Here is an 18,275-nt window from a genome sequence, read left to right on the forward strand (position 1 = left end):
AGTCCAGTCACTCTTTTAAGAAATTACCTAATTAGCAAGCTCACCTAGGATAACCTCCTTTGTAATTAACTCAAAATAATCTGCAAAATCCCTTCACCTTTGTCACAGAGTTGAATCTAATCACAGCATGATATCCCATCATGTTCTGAGGTCCTCCAACACTCACTAGGAAGGGATGTTACCCAGATATGAATATGGTGATTGAGGGCCACCTCAGAATTCTCCTGACCCTGGTTGGGGCATCAGCTTAGAATCCTATCAGATCCCTTTAACTAATGTGTAGCCCTTCAGTGCTATCAAATGAAAGCCTGGGAATCTACCAGAGCTCCCCCCTGGTATCCCCCATAGCCCTAGAAAACCACCAGAAGCTCTGCTTGGCTTCTTAACCAGTATCTCTGACTTAGAAATTGGCAGTTACCAGAAAAATAAATCTGTGCTGAATGTTGGACTCCAATCTCTGCTTCCCTTCTTTCCAGGATCCTTGACCCCTCATGTGCTTCCTACCTTGGTAACTATTTGATTTTCAAACACATGTTTGCTGTCGGGTATTTTAAATTTATTTTTTATTTTATTTAAAAAAATTGAATCCAGGTTTTCTGGTTGTTATTAGAAATATTAATCCCCAACAAGCTGGTCTACCATTATTGGAACTCAATACCTCTGGTAGTTTATGAGATTTTATTCACAAAAAGATTTATAACATACAGCACAACAGTAATAAGCTGGCAACTGGTTTAGTTTGAAAGAAAGTTAACTTTTTTTTAATCATTAATATCTATGAAGAATTAATTAGAGAATAAATTTTAAAAGTCAGATTTTAATTCTACTTAGACGTAATTTTTATTAACAGTACACCACTGACTTCAAGCAAAAATTTTAGTATATGCCATCAGAAATGATATTTTTGAAAATGTCCTCTCTAAAATAACCTTTAATTTTCATGTTATTATTTTTTAATAAATGATCATTAATGGAAGCAGTTTCCATTTGAGGCTTAAACTCTGTCAATGAGCTTTGGGAATTAAGAATCTCACAGAATTATTGTAACATAAAAAATTTATGGAACAAAATAGATGTTCAGCATAATTGCCACCAAATTTTCACCCTTACACTCTGTTAATTAGTAACATCCAAACATGTGGAAGTTTTCCGTGTGCCTAATTAATAAATGTTCTCATTCTCCTCCAAGTTTTAAACATTCAGCTAATATCTCTGGTTAATATTATCCACCTCAGTGCTACTCATAATATGGTCCTTGTACAGACAGCATTAGCAACACCTGAGAGCTTACCCAAAATGAAAATTCTAAAGCAACTTACTCCTAGACCTACTAAATCAGAATCTTGAAGTGATAGCTAGGAATGGGTCTTAACAATCTCTCCCAGTGATTCTTATCCACACTCAAGTTTGACAAACTTTTATCTAGCTCATCTTGAGAGCAATACAAATTTTACCAACAAAACAAATAGATCAAAATACATATGTGAAATTTTCCTCTTTTACTTATACTCATCTTCGAATTAGTCGATAAACTGTCTCATCAACAAGGTAGGGAACAACAAACCCACCCTATATTTGGAGAGGCCTCTGGGATGAAGGGCAAAGGGCCAGAGCCTGAATGAACATTCCAATGTTATTTCTCATTTCCACATGATGGTTTGGGACCATAAATTCCATCACAGCGCAGACAACTAAACAATAAATCAAAGATACTAGCACTTCAGCCTTGCAGATTATGCAGTGAGCAATTTAAAAGGAGATTTTTAAAAATAAAACAGTGGGCACAAGTTTCCAACATTCCAAAAATCACCCAGAATAAAAGCACAGCCCTGAAAATAAAATTTACAACCAACAAAAAACATGATATAAGTAATCAAACTTCCAAAGCTTTACTATTGGAGTATCCTGCTTATAATTCTTCTAAAATGTGAGATAATTACTGCTTATATATCAATATCAATATGACTGACCCATTTAACCAACAATTTTAAGTGACTTTCAATAAGACCATGATATTACTTTAAAGTTTAATTATTTAATATGGTTGAAAAAGATGAAAATCATAAATTTATAGTATTCACGGAACTTAAAAGCAGAAAAACCTAAGGTCAAAAAGTGTAACCTGCACAAAATGTGATCCACTTCCCTTGCAAAGATAGAATTCTAAAGCCACATATTATGGAAATCCTGTATTAAAAATTACTAAATTTGTCATCCCACTCTTTCTAACTTTAATGCACTCTTTAGTGATTAAATATTTTCCTAACACTAAAGCAATAAAATAATATGCAAAATGCTGATATTACTGATCAAACATCTACCTGCTATTTTGCTTATTAGTGTAAAAATTTCCTCTCTTTACAATCAAGGATACATAATTGAAGACATCTATGCTCAAAGTATTCTCACTAATGAAAAGGTTTTAATACCTGTTACTAACATTAGTCCCATGGATGATCAGATGATCAGAGCTAATTGAGAGACAGCAGGTCACGAATGGCAATGAAACCATCAAAGCTTAAGTACCCATCTATGGACTCAGAGATATTAGCTGCAAATAAAAACACTGAGTGGTTGGTCAATCTATAATAAATAGTAAGAAAGGCTTACCCTAAATTATTTTGAGTTCCATGTTCTGTCAGGAACTAAACTCTGTCTTTCAATGTGTTATATTTAACTCCATTTTATAACGTCAGGTCCACAATAAACAGTTTAGTATTTCAGGGAAATTGACCCTTTATTTGGATACTCCATAGTAAACTAGTAACCCTTAGGAATAAACCTATGGAAAAAAATCAAAAACTACAAAACAAGACTTTGTATTCAACACAACTTAAAAATATCATAATATCAGTAATGAAATAACTGAAAATATTTCTAAGTTGCCTCTAAGCTCCTTGAGAGCAACAGCAGTGCCCTATTATTACTAACTTATATATAAACCTTCACGGGTTCCAAATGAATATGCAGTTGATGTTTATTTGTATATCTGACTCAGCACTAAGTTTAGAAGAGTAAACATAATACATGTTTAAATCAAAATGAGTTGAAAATTGTTTAAACTTTTCTTACCACATAATCAAATCAAGAAGTTGATTTACAGATTTTAAACAAGTTATCAATACGTGAGTTTTTAAATTATTAAATATGTAAATGAACTTGAAAAACAGAAAATTTCCAATACAGATATGTAAATGTTTATAACTAATCTATTTAAAAGTTGATAAACAACTTCTGTATATGCAAATAGCTCAATGTGTCTATACTAAAGGGTATCCATGACAATATTCTTTATCATATTCAGAAATGTATGAGCTCCTTCTACTAAACATTTCAACTTTCTTAGATGATCTTAGATAATTTATAGTGCTATTAAAACACAGCAACAGATGTTTTATTGAAAATATGAGTTAAATAATAAAAGTTTGCCTTATTCTCAGTAATTAAAGTACAATCATGGATATACAGTGGGCTTACATACATCTTTTGAAAAGCAAGAAAAAGCACCACCACAAAAATGTTTGCATTTCTGTGGTGGTCTATCTTCCAATATGTTAGTAGAATTTGATCATATTAATACTCACTTCTATAGTGAATTTGAATTTGCAAGAAATCATTTGTTAATTTTACTATAAAAAGAGTATTTTAAATTTTACTATTAGTATATTAAATAATACTAATATTTAATCTGTTTTATTTAGTGAATTTATAGCTAATTTTTAAATTTTTATGCCATGTATTCAGTGTAAACTGGGTATTTAATTTACCGCAAATATCTACTGTTGTTAAATATAGAAACTTAAAATAATAGTACACTTAGGTGTTTGAATTATCTACATTTTTTTCAAGATTTTATTTATTTATTTGACAGAGAGAGACACACTGAGAGCAGGAATACAGCAGGGGGAGTGTGAGAGGCGGAAGCAGACCTCCCGTGGTGCAGGGAGCCCAATGATGAAGACCCCAGCCAAAGGCAGACACTTAATGACTGAGCCACCCAGGCGCCCCTGAATTATCTACATTTTTTGTGGTATGTTTATAAATTGACTTTTCATACTTGCTAAAAATTTAAAATATATTAGTCATATATATAGCACCTTCTGAATTTCTCAAAATTACTTCCCAAAGAAAATCTTGGACTAACCTTTCCTACGAAACTAAATGCTTCCCTACACTCTACCGTATATGATTTCACAGTACATTTTTTCTCAAAACAGACATTTGTAAGGTTTTAAGGTTTTAATGATAGGAGAAAACTGAGCATTAGGGAAAGACATAAGTTATGCAAGGAAAAAATCGTAAAACTTAGTTTACTTCTATTGGCCTTGATGAAAATACTTAATTTGCCTAATAGGTCTGAATAATGAGGCAGCACTTATTGCTGCCATGCCTTTTCTGTTTTATTCCACCTTTTCTTCTAAAATAAGGGGCTGTGAAAGGAAACATGAGTACCATAATGTTTTCCCAGAGTAAATGATAACCCAAGACAATATATTATAAATGCACTTTGTCTTTTTTAGTAGAGCGCTATCCACAGTTCTGAACCAACTACCACTATTGCTAGGGATATAGTTGTGTGGTCCTAGAAGCCCAGAAACAAGCTACACAAGCAGACCATTCAGTGTTCAGGGTGAGTCCAACTTTATCCATACATGTATTTTGCAATGAGCTATATATAAAATGAATAGCTGAATACTAAGTTATCTGGTCCTACTCCACTTTAGTTCCAGATACATGTCCACAGACTAATGTATGTTGCAACATGCATTCTAAGTAGCATTAAACATTCCTGACATTCATGGTTATTTTATTTTCATCGAAGTGCAATTTGTGCCTAGAATTCTGGCCTTAGAAATTAAACTGAACAAGTATATATTATCCTAGCACACTAATTTTAGACATGCATATGAGATAGTAAGATACACTGAACTATGTTAATTACCACTTCATTTCATGTTCTTTCAGTTTGTGATATTCAAATATTTAAGTAAACACAATGGTTGATATTTTAGTTATTTAGATGAACTCACAGACTGAAAGCATAGCATAAAAATAGAGCAATGCTAATTCACTCATTTATCAAATTCCAGGACAAAATAATCAGGTAGTATTATGTTTCTAAAAAGTTCAGCCTCCCCAAACAGAGTAACAATTATCAAATTATTATTTCATTTATGTGATTTTACTTTCCGTTATTTCAAACACATTGCTGAAGCCATTAGCCTTCCACATTGTTTATTTCTTTGTCATTTAGTCCAGTCCTGTCCCTGTCCAATCTATGTCTCCATTTAGTCCAATCCTGTCCCCACTGTGGATCAGCACATTAATCCACAGCAGCCCAATAACATCAGTAATGTAATCACTTCCTTACAAGACAATGGAAATGGAAGTCTAAACACTAAATAATCTCTAAAGGTTAACATGGCCAGGAATGGCAGAAAGGAGAATTAAATGTAAGTCAATACCTTCCCCTTAACCACTTCACAGTATCTCTGTTTAATGCATTATATAATAATTATTTGCTTATAGGTCTAGTTTATATTTCCCTCAATAGCATGAACTATACCAAATTCCTTCTCTTCTTGTAACATAGCCCAAAAAGGCTTCAATAGTACTACTTCATTTGAAAAGGGACACCCTGTCTGAGGGCGAAATACTCTGTACACTCCCCCACCACAGGCTCCCCTCTGACTTGGACCTTGGGACAAGTCTACCATTTCTCTTCTGAGTCTTGCCCTTGTCCTCCAGTACAGCCTCACTGTTCCCAAGCTATCTCATTTGGGTTGATTCTCTGGATTCCTGGCCCCACCTTCTAGTTCCCTATTTGGGTTTCTTCTAGGCTTCTCCACCCCAACCTTTCTACTCAGCCAAGGGTCAGCTCCTTCTCACATTCTCTGGCCTACTGCAATTCAGCCCCAGCTAAGGGCTTACTGGAATGAGCTCTACACTATTCCCAACAGTATGAAAGAATTTTTCTGCCCCTCTCCCAGCAAGGCTTCAATTTTTATGAAAGTTATTTGATGATTTGTTCTGGCTGACTATCCTGGAGAAGGTTTTGCTGAGTGAAACTCCAAGGGTGGTTTTGTTAAAGCTGCCCTGTTTCTCTTTGCTCCATTTCCCAAAGGTCAGTAGAACCTATGCCCCCAGAGATTTGAAAGTTACCACAAGTGAATTTAGTCAGAACTCTGGGCACCCACCCCAAATGGAAGTCAATTTGCTAGCTTCAGTTGTTTTCCTCTTCTTAAAAAGCACTTGGGCTTTAGGCTAATAGCCAATTTTGTGTTTCAGTCTGCCTTTCAAATGTTGAGACAATAGCTATCATCATTTGTACACCAATTTTCTAAAATCTTAGTCTGAACTAGCTCGAAGTTGCAGAAGAAAGTTTTTAGTTCTGCTTTGTAAGCTATATGACTAGGGAAGTCCACATTACATTATTCACTTAGATTTGTGTCTAGCACAACTCCAGGATATTTATCATTCCATATTCTCTAACTACTCTTTTGTTTTATTTTCCACAGTAACAGAACACTACTATATGTAATGAATGTCATGTCAGACTAGAAAACATATTTTTAAATATGATTAAGTGAGCCTAATTCCCTTATAACAAGGAACACTAAAATTTATCATCCTCCAGTGACTCATTTTCATTTCTGCATTAAGCGTGGAAAGACTTTATTCTAAGAAACTGGAAGTGCATATTAGTTATTCATTTATTTATTTATTACAAGTAAGCCTTATACAATAGAGATTTAGGATTCTAACATTGGCAATCCATATAATTAAGTGTGGAAAGTCTCTAAACACAAATTATGATACAAGAACACATGGTTGGTAAATAGATTTTCTCTCTTGCTTTTCTGTGACAATCCACCTTTTTACATTTTTTTCTCTTCTCCATCTTTTTGTAAATGATAGCTGATTTATGCAGAATGCCACCTACACCATTTACTAATTGTGATATTGAAGAAGTTATTGAACCTCTGTGTTCCTTTATATATGTAATATATATGGGGTATATGAGTGTGTGTTTATGTATTCATTAGAAGCCTTCAGTAAATGTTAGTTATTATGCTATCAATAGTACGGTTCTCTGAGATCTAGACAGATCAAACTCCAAAGTTTTGCTTCATTTCTATAACCATATTTTTATATATTGTGGATCTTTTTGTTTTGTTTCATCTCTGCAGGTTAGTGTATAAGAAAGCAACTGATTTCTGTACATTGACTTTGTATCCTGCCATGTTACTGAATTGTTGTATGAGTTCTAGTAGTTTGGGAGGGTTTTCCATATAGAGTCTTTTGGGTTTTCCATATAAAGTATCATGTCATCTGTGAAGAGAGAGAGTTTGACTTCTTCATTGCCAATTTGGATACCTTTTATTTCTCTTTGTTGTCTAATTGCTGTTGTTAGCACTTCTAATACTATGTTGAACAAGAGTGGTGAGAGTGGGCATCCTTGTGTTCCTGATCTCAATGGGAAGGCTGAGAGCTTTTTCCCATTGAGGATGATATTTGCTGTGGGTCTTTCATAGATAGATTTGATGAGGTTCAGGAATGTTCCCTCTATCCCTATACTTTGAAGCATTTTAATCAGGAAAGGATGCTGGATTTTGTCCTCAATTGAGAGGACCATGTGGTTCTTCGCTCTTACTGATTTGTTCTATCACATTGATTGATTTGCAAATGTTGAACCATCCTTATAACCCAGGGATGAATCCCACCTGGTCATTGTGGATAATCTTTTTAACGTGTTGTTGGATCCTGTTTGCTAGTATCTTGTTGAGAATCTTAGCATCCAAATTTTTCAGTGATATTGGTCTGAAATTCTCCTTTTTGGTATGGTCTTTGCCTGGTTTGGGGATCCGAGTAATGCTGCCTTCATAAAAAGAGTCTGGAAGTTTTCCTTCTGCTTCTATTTTTTGAAACAGCTTCAGGAGAATAGGTGTTATCTCTTCTTTGAAAGTTTGGTAGAATTCTCCAGGGAATTCGTCAGGTCCTGGGCTCTTGTTTTTTGGGAGTTTTTTGATCACCGCTTCAATCTTGTTACTAGATATCGGTCTATTCAGGTTGTCAATTTCTTCCTAGTTCAATTTTGGGAGTTTATAGTTTTCCAGGAATGCATCCATTTCATCTAGGTTGCTTAACTTACTGGCATATAACTGTTGATAATAACTTCTGATGATTGTTTCTACTTCCTTGGTGTTAGTTGTGATCTCTCCCCTATTCATAATTTTATTAATTTGAGCTTTCTCTCTTCTCTTTTGCATTAGTGTGGCCAATGGTTTATCAATCTTATTGAATCTTTCAAAAAACCAGCTTCCAGTTTCATTGATACATTCTACTCTATCTCTAGTTTCTACCTCATTGATCTCTGCTCTAATCTTGATGATTTCCCTTCTTATGTGTGGAGTTGGTTTAATTTGCTGTTGATTCTCCAGATCTTTAAGGTGTAGAGATAGCTGGTATATTCTGGATTTTTCAGTTTTCTTGAGGGAGCCTTGGATGGCTATGTATTTCCCCCTTGGGACCGCCTTTGCTGTATCCCATAGGTTTTGGACTGAAGTGTCTTCATTCTCATTGGTTTCCATAAAATGTTTAAGTTCTTCTTTGATCTCCTGGTTGATCAAAGCATTCTTTTTTTTTTATAATTTTTTATTTTTTATAAACATATATTTTTATCCCCAGGGGTACAGGTCTGTGAATCACCAGGTTTACACACTTCACAGCACTCACCAAAGCACATACCCTCCCCAATGTCCATAATACCACCCCCTTCTCCCAAACCCCCTCCCCCCAGCAACCCTCAGTTTGTTTTGTGAGATTAAGAGTCACTTATGGTTTGTCTCCCTCCCAATCCCATCTTCTTTCATTTATTCTTCTCGTACCCACTTAAGCCCTCATGTTGCAACACCACTTCCTCATATCAGGGAGGTCATATGATAGTTGTCTTTCTCTGCTTGACTTATTTCGCTAAGCATGATACGCTCTAGTTCCATCCATGTTGTCGCAAATGGCAAGATTTCATTTCTTTTGATGGCTGCATAGTATTCCATTGTGTATATATACCACATCTTCTTGATCCATTGATCCAAACGTAGTGATCCAAAGGGGCACGTGTACTAGAATGTTTATAGCAGCAATGTCCACAATAGCCAAACTATGGAAAGAACCTAGATGTCCATCAACAGATGAATGATCAAAGCATTCTTAAGTAAGGTGGTGTTTAGCTTTCAGGTGTTTGAGTTCCTTCCAAACTTTTCCTTGTGAATGAGCTCCAGTTTCAAAGCACTGTGATCTGAGAATATGCAGGGAATCATCTCAGTCTTTTAGTATCGGTTGAGTCCTGATTTGTGTCCCAGTATGGGGTCTATTCTGGAAAAGGTTCCTTGTGCACTTGAGAAGAATGAGTATTCTGTTGTTTTAGGGTGGAATGTTCTCTATATATCCATGAGGTCCATCTGGTCCAATGTGTCATTCAATGCTCTTGTTTCTTTATTGATTTTCTGCTTCGATGATCTGTCTATTACTGAAAGAGGCGTGTTAAGATCTCCTACTAGTAATGTATTCATATCAATATGACTCTTTATTTTGATTAATAGTTTTCTTATGTAATTGGCTACTCCCATATTGGGGGCATAGATATTTACAATTGTTAGATCATCTTGGTGGATAGTCCCTTTAAGAATTATGGAGTGTCCTTCTGTATCTCTGACTACAGTCTTTAGTTTAAAATCTAATTTATCTGATAGGAGAATCACTACCCCAGCCTTCTTTAGACGCCCATTGGCATGAAAGATGCTTCTCCATCCCTTCACTTTCAGTCTGGGTGTATCCTTAGGTTCGAACTGGGCCTTTTGTAGACAACGTATGGATGGGTCCTGTCGTTTTATCCAATCTGCAAGCCTGTGTCATTTTATGGATGCATTTAGGCCATTCACATTGAGAGTGATTATTGATAGATACGTTTTCATTGACGTCGTGTTAGCTTTGAAGTCTTTCTTTCTGTAGATTGTCTCTATATTTCTGTTCAATGTTATTCTTAGGATTTTTCCCTTTTTATAGAACCCCCCTTAATATTTCCTGCAGTGTCGGCTTGGTGGTCGCATACTCTTTTAAGCCTTGCCGGTCTTGGAAACTCTTTCTCTCTCCATCCCTTCTGAATGTCAGTCTTGCTGGATAAAGTATTCTTGGCTGCATGTTCTTCTCATTTAGTGCCTTGAATATATCTTGCCAGCCCTTTCTGGCTTGCCAGGTTTCTGTGTACAGGTCTGATGTTATTCTGATGGGCTTTCCTCTGTACGTAAGGAGCTTCTACAGGTTAATATAATCCTTCTTAGATCTACAAATACCACTGTCTCTGACAAGTTTATTTACCTCTAGAATTTTCTATTTTTTTTCCTTCTTTAAGATTTTTTATTTTATTTATTTGACAGATCACAAGGAGAGAGAGAGGGAAAAGCAGGCTCCCTGATCAGATAGCCCGATGCAGGGCTTGATCCCAGAACCCTGAGATCATGACCTGAGCCGAAGGCAGAAGCTTTAACCCACTGAGCCACCCAGGCACCCCGGATCTTGTTCCTTCTTATCTGTATCAAAACTCATACTGAGCCATGAGTTCTGGGTTGCAAAAGAGGATTTATTTTTTGCACTTTGTCTAAGTCTTTGTTTACAAACTAAACAAAAACAGCAAAAGTGTGAACCTCTAGAATTTTCTTTGTCCAAGCTGTGTCCAAAAGGTGTTCTGATATCATATCAATATGCCTTAAAATATCACTTCAATCAATATCTTTCACTCCTTAACACTTCTCACTAAATTCATAAGATGTATGAAGGCAGGAAAAGGGATGCACATCTTTTTATTGCTGCAGTAGTTTGTAATGTGAATAGATATGAAAAAATCCTTAACAAATAGTTCTCTGTCATATTCACTCTTCTTCTAAAACTGCCCTGGACTTTGCCACACTCATATACATTTCCTTCCACAATCACCTTGCCAGAAATATTTTTTCACATCTTTACAGATACTCAAACTCCACCCAACCATTAGTTTCAAAGAGAAGGGAGTCCTCTTCACTTCATCTTCATGCAACCACCCCAAATGGGTAAAATTAAATGGGCTGACTTTTATCATCATAACTGGGCCATATATATTTAAAAACTGATACCTTAGAGGAAGGCATATAAACAATCAGGCAAACACTAAGCCTTCTCCACTCTATTTCATTCCTTGGCCCTAAAGGATGTGTCCTTTTAAGCACAGAGGAATGTAATCTGAGATTCAGGTTTCTACTTAGGGCTTGAAATATATGATGCAGACCTATCACTGTATTCTGATTCTGAATACTGAGGCCAAATAATAGAGTTTTCAACAGAACCAAATATGCCATCATAAAGTATTACTTCACCTTGTTTTAAATCATTATGCATTAATTCCTTAGAAAACTCCCAGAAAACTTTCAATAGGAGAGGATTCAGGTGTCCCAAATGCTCAGTCTAAGATGTTTTAAGAATAACAACTAATTGTCACTCCATAACTGCACTTCTATCTATCATTGCAAGCATGTGGCATGGCCGTGATTCCCAAATTTGACATAAACTACCTCATTTTCAAAATTTCAATTTAAATACAACATGATGACTCTCTTGAGAACAGGGGAATCATCCCTCTTTTACTACCATCTCTAGCAATTGCTCTTTTTTTACTCACTATTATTTCCAATTTATTAATAAATCATACTTATCTTTTAACTAGTCACCTGAGTTCAGTAAGAAAGTTAATACATAAATAATTCAGCAACTCTTTAAAAAATATGTAGCCTTTACTAATATCAGCACTTTAGGCCCTTGCCATTTCCTCAAATTTTTAAATTTTCTTCTAGTATAGAGTGGATACATGTTACTCAGGAGGGCCACTAATATCCTTGTTTCTTACAAACTCATGATGTCAGCTGATGTGGACATCACTCTGCCAGAGCTTTATTCCAGTACCACCCATATTTTAAATTCCTGGTTCATGGTGCTCCTTCCCATCACACTGATAAGGAGCTTAATGCTGACTTCATGGATATCTCTAAGGCCCTTAATACTACAACTCTTTTTATTTTACAATTCTTTCTATTTAATTTTGTTGCAAACATAGGTTTGTCAGTGAAACAAATGAATGATTCCATAATATCCTTCTCTGCAAAGAGCAGAGAAACAAATAAATGATTCCATAATATCCTTCTCTGCAAAGAGCATATCTTCATTGCCTTTATGTCAAGTATCCTGAAGCTCAGGGTGAGCTCCATTCCATCTAATTAAGGGGCAAAATATATTCCTATGATTGCCTATGAGATCTCTTTTCAGCACAGGAGTAAAATTCTTCCAAAAACAGTCTGCAGAATATAATCCCTGTGTCCTGCTCTGGCATAATCTAACATGCCCAAATCCTTATAATAAGCATATGAATAGGCTCAATCCTGGGACCATTTAAACATGTGTATATGCATTTGATATCTCTAATTAAAGTGCAAGGTCTTTCAGCTTCAGGGTTAGATCTAATAATATTTGCCCCCTTTAGTGCATAGATAGATAGCTTTTTCTTACTAAGTATTTGTTTTATCTCCAAGGTAGAGGCAGCAAAGTTCCTATTCCCTGATACTAGACTAATTTTCAACCACTTACCTAACAACTCCACTAAGATGGATTATGAGCCTCTCAAATCTAATAGCTAACACCAAACCCTGGTTTCATAAGAACCCCCTTTCTTTCTATTCCCAAACAATTCCTCTCCCCATTGCCTTGTCCAATTTTTAAGTAAATGACCTCAGCATTTATGTGCTGCTTAGGCCAGAGTTCTGGACCTCATCATGATTCTTCCCAATCCTTCATCTTTTAGAGCCAATATATTATCAAGACATGTTCATTCAATGGATAAATGTATTTCAACTCCATTCATTTGTCCCCATCTCCATTTCCTCCTCCTAAGCTCAAACCCTCTTCCCTTCCGCCCTTGGACTACTGCACTAGACTAGTGAGGTTTTTTGTGGGTTTTGGGATTTTTTTGGTAATTTTATTTTTTTTCAGTGTTCCAAGATTCATTGTTTATGCATCACACTCCATGCAGTGCTCCATGCAATATGTGCCCTCCTTAATACCCACCACCAGGCTCACCCTCCAAAACCCTCAGTTAGCACTAGACTAGTTATTGGTCCTCATGCTTCTCCTCTTTCCCTCCAAACTACTTGCCCAACAATATCCACAATGAGATTTTTTTTTTCAGTGTAAATCTAATTATGTTATTTCCCTCTCAAGCCCCTTCTCTATTTGTTGTTGATCATTTTCATTGGCTTCCACTCTACTTCAGAAAAAAATCCAAAGTTTCTCTAACAGCTAACCTGTATAACTGCCTCTTGACTAACTTTCTATAGGAGTCTCTTATAAATTCTGCCCTTCACCTATATGGCTAACCCAATTTGGCCTTAATTCCTTGAACATCCTGAGCTCCTTAGAAACTTCCACAATTAGAGGGTATTTTACTTTTCAAAATACTAACAAAGAACACTGAGTCTTCCACTCTGACATGGAAATCTTGTCACAAGTAATTGAGATAAACTTGAAATAAAAGGTTTTAGAAGTGGAAAGGTTACAAATAAATGCCAAGCTACAATTTTGAGTGTCCATAAGTTTAAATTGGAATGCCAAGAGTGTATCTCCCTGTTAGTGACTTTCAAATGTGTGATTACCAGATCCTAGTTAATGTTTGCTATATGATCAAATATACTGCTGTAGTCCTAGTACTTACTTTTCCATTTTTTCTTTTTCTTTTTAAAGTAAGCTGTCTGCTCAGCATATGGCTTGAATTCACAAAACTATGATCTAGAGTTCCATGCTCTACAAACTGAGCCAGGAAGGAACCCTCTAGTTCTCATTGATTACTATAAATTACAAGTAATTAAAACTAGAACATCTCATTTGGAAAATTAATGATATTTCCCTTTTGTTTTAATAAGTAATATACAATCGCTTCTCGGCCTTTTGGCTAAGATCAAGTGTAATAAGTAATATACATTTTTGAGTACTGCATGTCTTTCTTCTAATTTGGAGGTGCAAATTCAAAAGAAAATACTGTAATCTAAGTGATACTCTTCCAGAATAAACAAACCTCCATATTAATGCATATAGCTTTTGACATTTGGAAGCCAACTATTTACTATAAAAAGCAAATACAAGGTAATGATACAGAAAAGAGGCAAAGTCATAGAGACATAGTTGTCTTTTTTTATTGCTACAGTCAAATTATAGGAGAAAGCCAGCTCTTAGGGGCTCCTTATCAGGGTCTCAGTAGCTTATCAGTGGAAATGCTATCTAGAAATTTCACATTATTTTTCCATAATGCTTGATAATCTGGCCAAAGGCCAGTTTTAGAACTACCATGAAAGTACAAAAGTGCTCTGACCTGGACAACTGTGCTAAGATCACATAACAACTTATACTAAGGAAACTAGATATAGCCAAAAATTTCCAATAAAAATGCAGCATTGCAAACCACCACCAAATTCAGCTTCCTGAATAGCATTTTAATAAATAATGAAACAAGGAAATGCATCAGGCAAAACAGGCCTGGAAGTCTTCTGGAGACATTTGGTCAGAACATGTTTTCATGTATTGTCAAGTAGTTGTTAGGGTAAATTCTTCATATTCTACAGTTTGCTAAGATAGGTGAGAAGGAAGGCCATTAATGTGTCAAGCTGATATAGTCCATAATACTGCTAAAATGAAAATGACACCTGCAAAAGTTAATGGTTTTTTTCTAGAACTTATTGATCATTTTGTATATTGACCTTCAATATTAAGTAATTACAATGCAAGCTACTGTGTTTGGTGCTGAAAATACAACAAATAAAATGAAAACCCACTCCTCCAGGAACTCCCAGTCCAAAGAAAAATTCATGAATAAATCTGTTTAATGTAAAAACCGATGTAGAAGAGGAATAGCAAGAAACAGGAAAGGAATTCTTCATACAACTCAACTACCAATTGAGAAGGTACACCATATGGATGAAGGTGAGTAAAGGGGCCCAGGCAGAATGCTGTCAAGAGGACTTCAAAAGAAACTGCCCTCTGAACTTATTTTGTAAGGAAGAGAAGTTAAGAAGGAAGTAAAAGTCTTTTTTCCTGGGAAAGTGATGCTCTTAGCTGAAAACTAGAAATAATGAGCATATTTAATTACCTAAGAAATGGCATTTTTAAGAAGTCACAAAGACTAAGTTATAATAAGAATAACAGCTAGTACTCGCTGAGAGCTTACTATTTACTGTTAAGGGCTATACACAGATAATTGAATTTAATCCTATGAGGCACACATAATTATTTTTCCATTTTGCAGATGAAAGTTCAAACATCAAAAGCAGGATTTGATCTTGAATAGCCAGCTGAAAAATTATGCATATTTTATTATAGAAAGTCCTTACAGAAGTGGACAACGGAACTGGGTAGAATTAACAATAGATTCAATACTGCAGAATATAACAGCAGTTACCACCTTAATAGTGATGCACACTAACAAAAATAAAACAAAGGGGAGAAAAAAACCCTAAAATTGTGAACAGAAGCATCAGTGATATGTTAGACAGTAAACTATAGTTACAAAAACCAGATCAATGTTTCCAGGGGCTGAGGGAAAAGGATCATGTTGGTGATTATACAGCTGTATTGTATTTGTCAAAAATCATCATGTACCTTTAAAACTGGTGAATGTACCTGTTTATAAATTATATTTCAATAAAGCTGATTAAAGAAAAAAGTGAATGGCGAGAAACTCACCATTTGGCTGAAAAAAACATGCATGTTTCATGAAAATAAAGGTTTGAATTTATTCAATTCAAATAAAATGTATTATTAAAGGTAAAAATAATATTAAAGAATTAGTAATATTAATGGTAATATTAATAATAGTACTAATATTATTTGGGTATATATTAAAGGTAACTTTCTCTAAATTTCACTTTTTGGCTCTATGTGAATGTTAATTTCTCTAGGTGCTATTAGTATATCCAAGTCTTCTAGAGCTATAATAATATCCTTTATTACACTAGCCTCCCAAATACACTTCCAAGTATCTAGGTGAAACTGCACACACAGTGGTTGTGTTCCACATCAGAACTATCACTGATGATCCAAATGGTCAATTACAAAAACAATTTGAGGTTTCCATAAACTGACCTCCATTTCTTCTCCTTCCAAATTCCACAAAACTCCTACAACATGAGAACTCAAATGAAAGCATTACACTATTAGTAATCATCTCTGATCACAATACAGTTATTTCCTTAAACTCTGAAAGCTGTAGCTCCTAAAATAAAAATCAGCATTCAATGGATTTCCTTTAAGAAGCATTTTATTGTAAAAAATAAAACTTTAAAATTAAAGATGACAGATATAATCAAATATGAAAGATATTTCCTTAAACTAACCAATAAAATTTATTGTAGTTTTGTGATACCATTAAATATTACCTGTTTTATCCTCACATTATCTTTCTTTTCCTTTAGAAGAAGCACAACATTTTCTCTAAAGGGAACAAGGTAAGTGACACCACCTTTCTGGAAACTGCCACTATGTCACACTACAAAGGGCACAGAATGAAATATGTTCATTTAGACTATATACACTGCCACATGTTATATGCGTGTTTAAAATTAAAATAGAATGCCAAAGACATAAAGGGTTGCAGTGGAATAAATGATACTCAAATTCTTTCTTTATGCAAATAAAATCTCATTTTAGTTTGTCATATTTAGAAATCAGTTGGAGAGAATGAAGCCTAAATCTTTCATTACTATGAACATAAATCATCCATTGGACACTTCAGTGTTTGGTCACAGACCAACTTTATCAAATAACCCTAACCAGCCCAAATGGAGAGAAGAAGAAGAAGAGAATTCAATTATATTATTTTTCGTAGTTTTTTTAAGGATTTTATTTACTTATTTGACAGATGGAGAGAGGTCACAAATAGGCAGAGAGGCAGGCAGAGAGAGAGGGGGAAACAGGCTCCCCACTGAGCAGAGAGCCCGCTGCAGGCCTCGATCCTAGGACCCCGAGATCATGACCTGAGCCCAAAGCAGAGGCTTAACCCGCTGAGCCACCCAGGCACCCAAATTATATTATTTTAAATGCACATTCAAATCATAGTTTCCAATAGGTACAGGGATTATAAATAAATACCTGTATTAGCCTAGTTAACACTTACCTCAACTTTAATTTAACAAGAAATTACTTGACGTTTAAGAAGTATTGACTTGACACTTAACAAGAAATTAGATACTTTTTAGAAGAAAAGAAAAAAGAAAACCATTTTCTCATTTAAAATTATTTAATTTGGAGAAAACATCCCAATGCCATAAGTAAATATTATTTTTAAACTACTATAATAACCTGCATCAGATTTATCTGGAAGTTCTACTCCAGCTCAGAACTTATAAAGACTAAAGTAACACTTGTATTTATTAAAAAAATATATATATAGTAAGAACTGAAAAAGCTGTAGCAAATTTCACTACACACTGTTGATACCGAATTTCACTAGCTACATAACAAAGAAAAATTAGTTTATAAATAGAACAGCTTATACCAAGTTTGCTTTCATGTTTCTGACAAATTAACTTTATAAAATATATCTAATCTTCACTGAAATTATTTCCAGACAGACTAGTTTTCCTTTCAGTAAATTTCGTCTTTTTCACCCCCTCTTCCAATGCTAACAAAATTCTCACCATCTAGTACCTGAAATATTCTCAGCACTCTGTTACAGAAAACATAAAACTTTTATTGAATATACACTTTTTTTTTCCTCTAGGCAGATTAAAAACAACTGTCATCTGTTTTGTTTTGTGTTTTTTGTATGAAGTTATATTTATAAGATCATGTACAAATTATTTTGAAAAATGAAATGAAACATGTTTAAGATCATTCATCATATTTCTGAAAGTCAAGGTAGAAGTTATAGCTTCATCACCACTTGTTAAGGGAAATACAGAGTGAATCTTAGAACAGGCCCTATATTACCTGCTCAAGGTAGTAAAGCTTCTCACCCACCAAAGGAAGTAGCTATCTACACTGACAGATGCTATGCAGAAACTAATCTGTCCCTGTCTTCCACATACCAACTTGATGACAGATGATGGCTACAACTTACAACAGAATTTGCAGTTATCAGCAACCTATTTACAGACTTGTAACGTGAAATGGCTCAGGATTTGTATCACAGTAGAAAATGCTTTGCATAC

At 34.9% G+C, this 18,275-nt stretch overlaps 1 protein-coding gene, 1 non-coding gene and 1 pseudogene across 2 annotated transcripts in view; 1 reads left to right on the plus strand and 2 right to left on the minus strand.

The window, feature by feature from the left end:
* GALNT13 (polypeptide N-acetylgalactosaminyltransferase 13) overlaps positions 1-18,275 on the minus strand; it is a 538,752-nt gene that overhangs the window by 410,987 nt on the left and 109,490 nt on the right. The gene's annotated exons all lie outside the window — the stretch shown is intronic.
* On the minus strand, positions 10,575-10,700 carry LOC123388048. The gene has a single exon (XR_006602581.1). It is a non-coding gene; the product is annotated as a small nucleolar RNA SNORA40 (small nucleolar RNA).
* Positions 14,007-14,135, plus strand: LOC123388022 (annotated as a pseudogene).

Source organism: Mustela putorius, unplaced genomic scaffold (assembly GCF_011764305.1).
Source record: "Mustela putorius furo isolate JIRA1106 unplaced genomic scaffold, ASM1176430v1.1 tig00003869_pilon_pilon_pilon, whole genome shotgun sequence".
Lineage (NCBI taxonomy): Eukaryota > Metazoa > Chordata > Mammalia > Carnivora > Mustelidae > Mustela > Mustela putorius.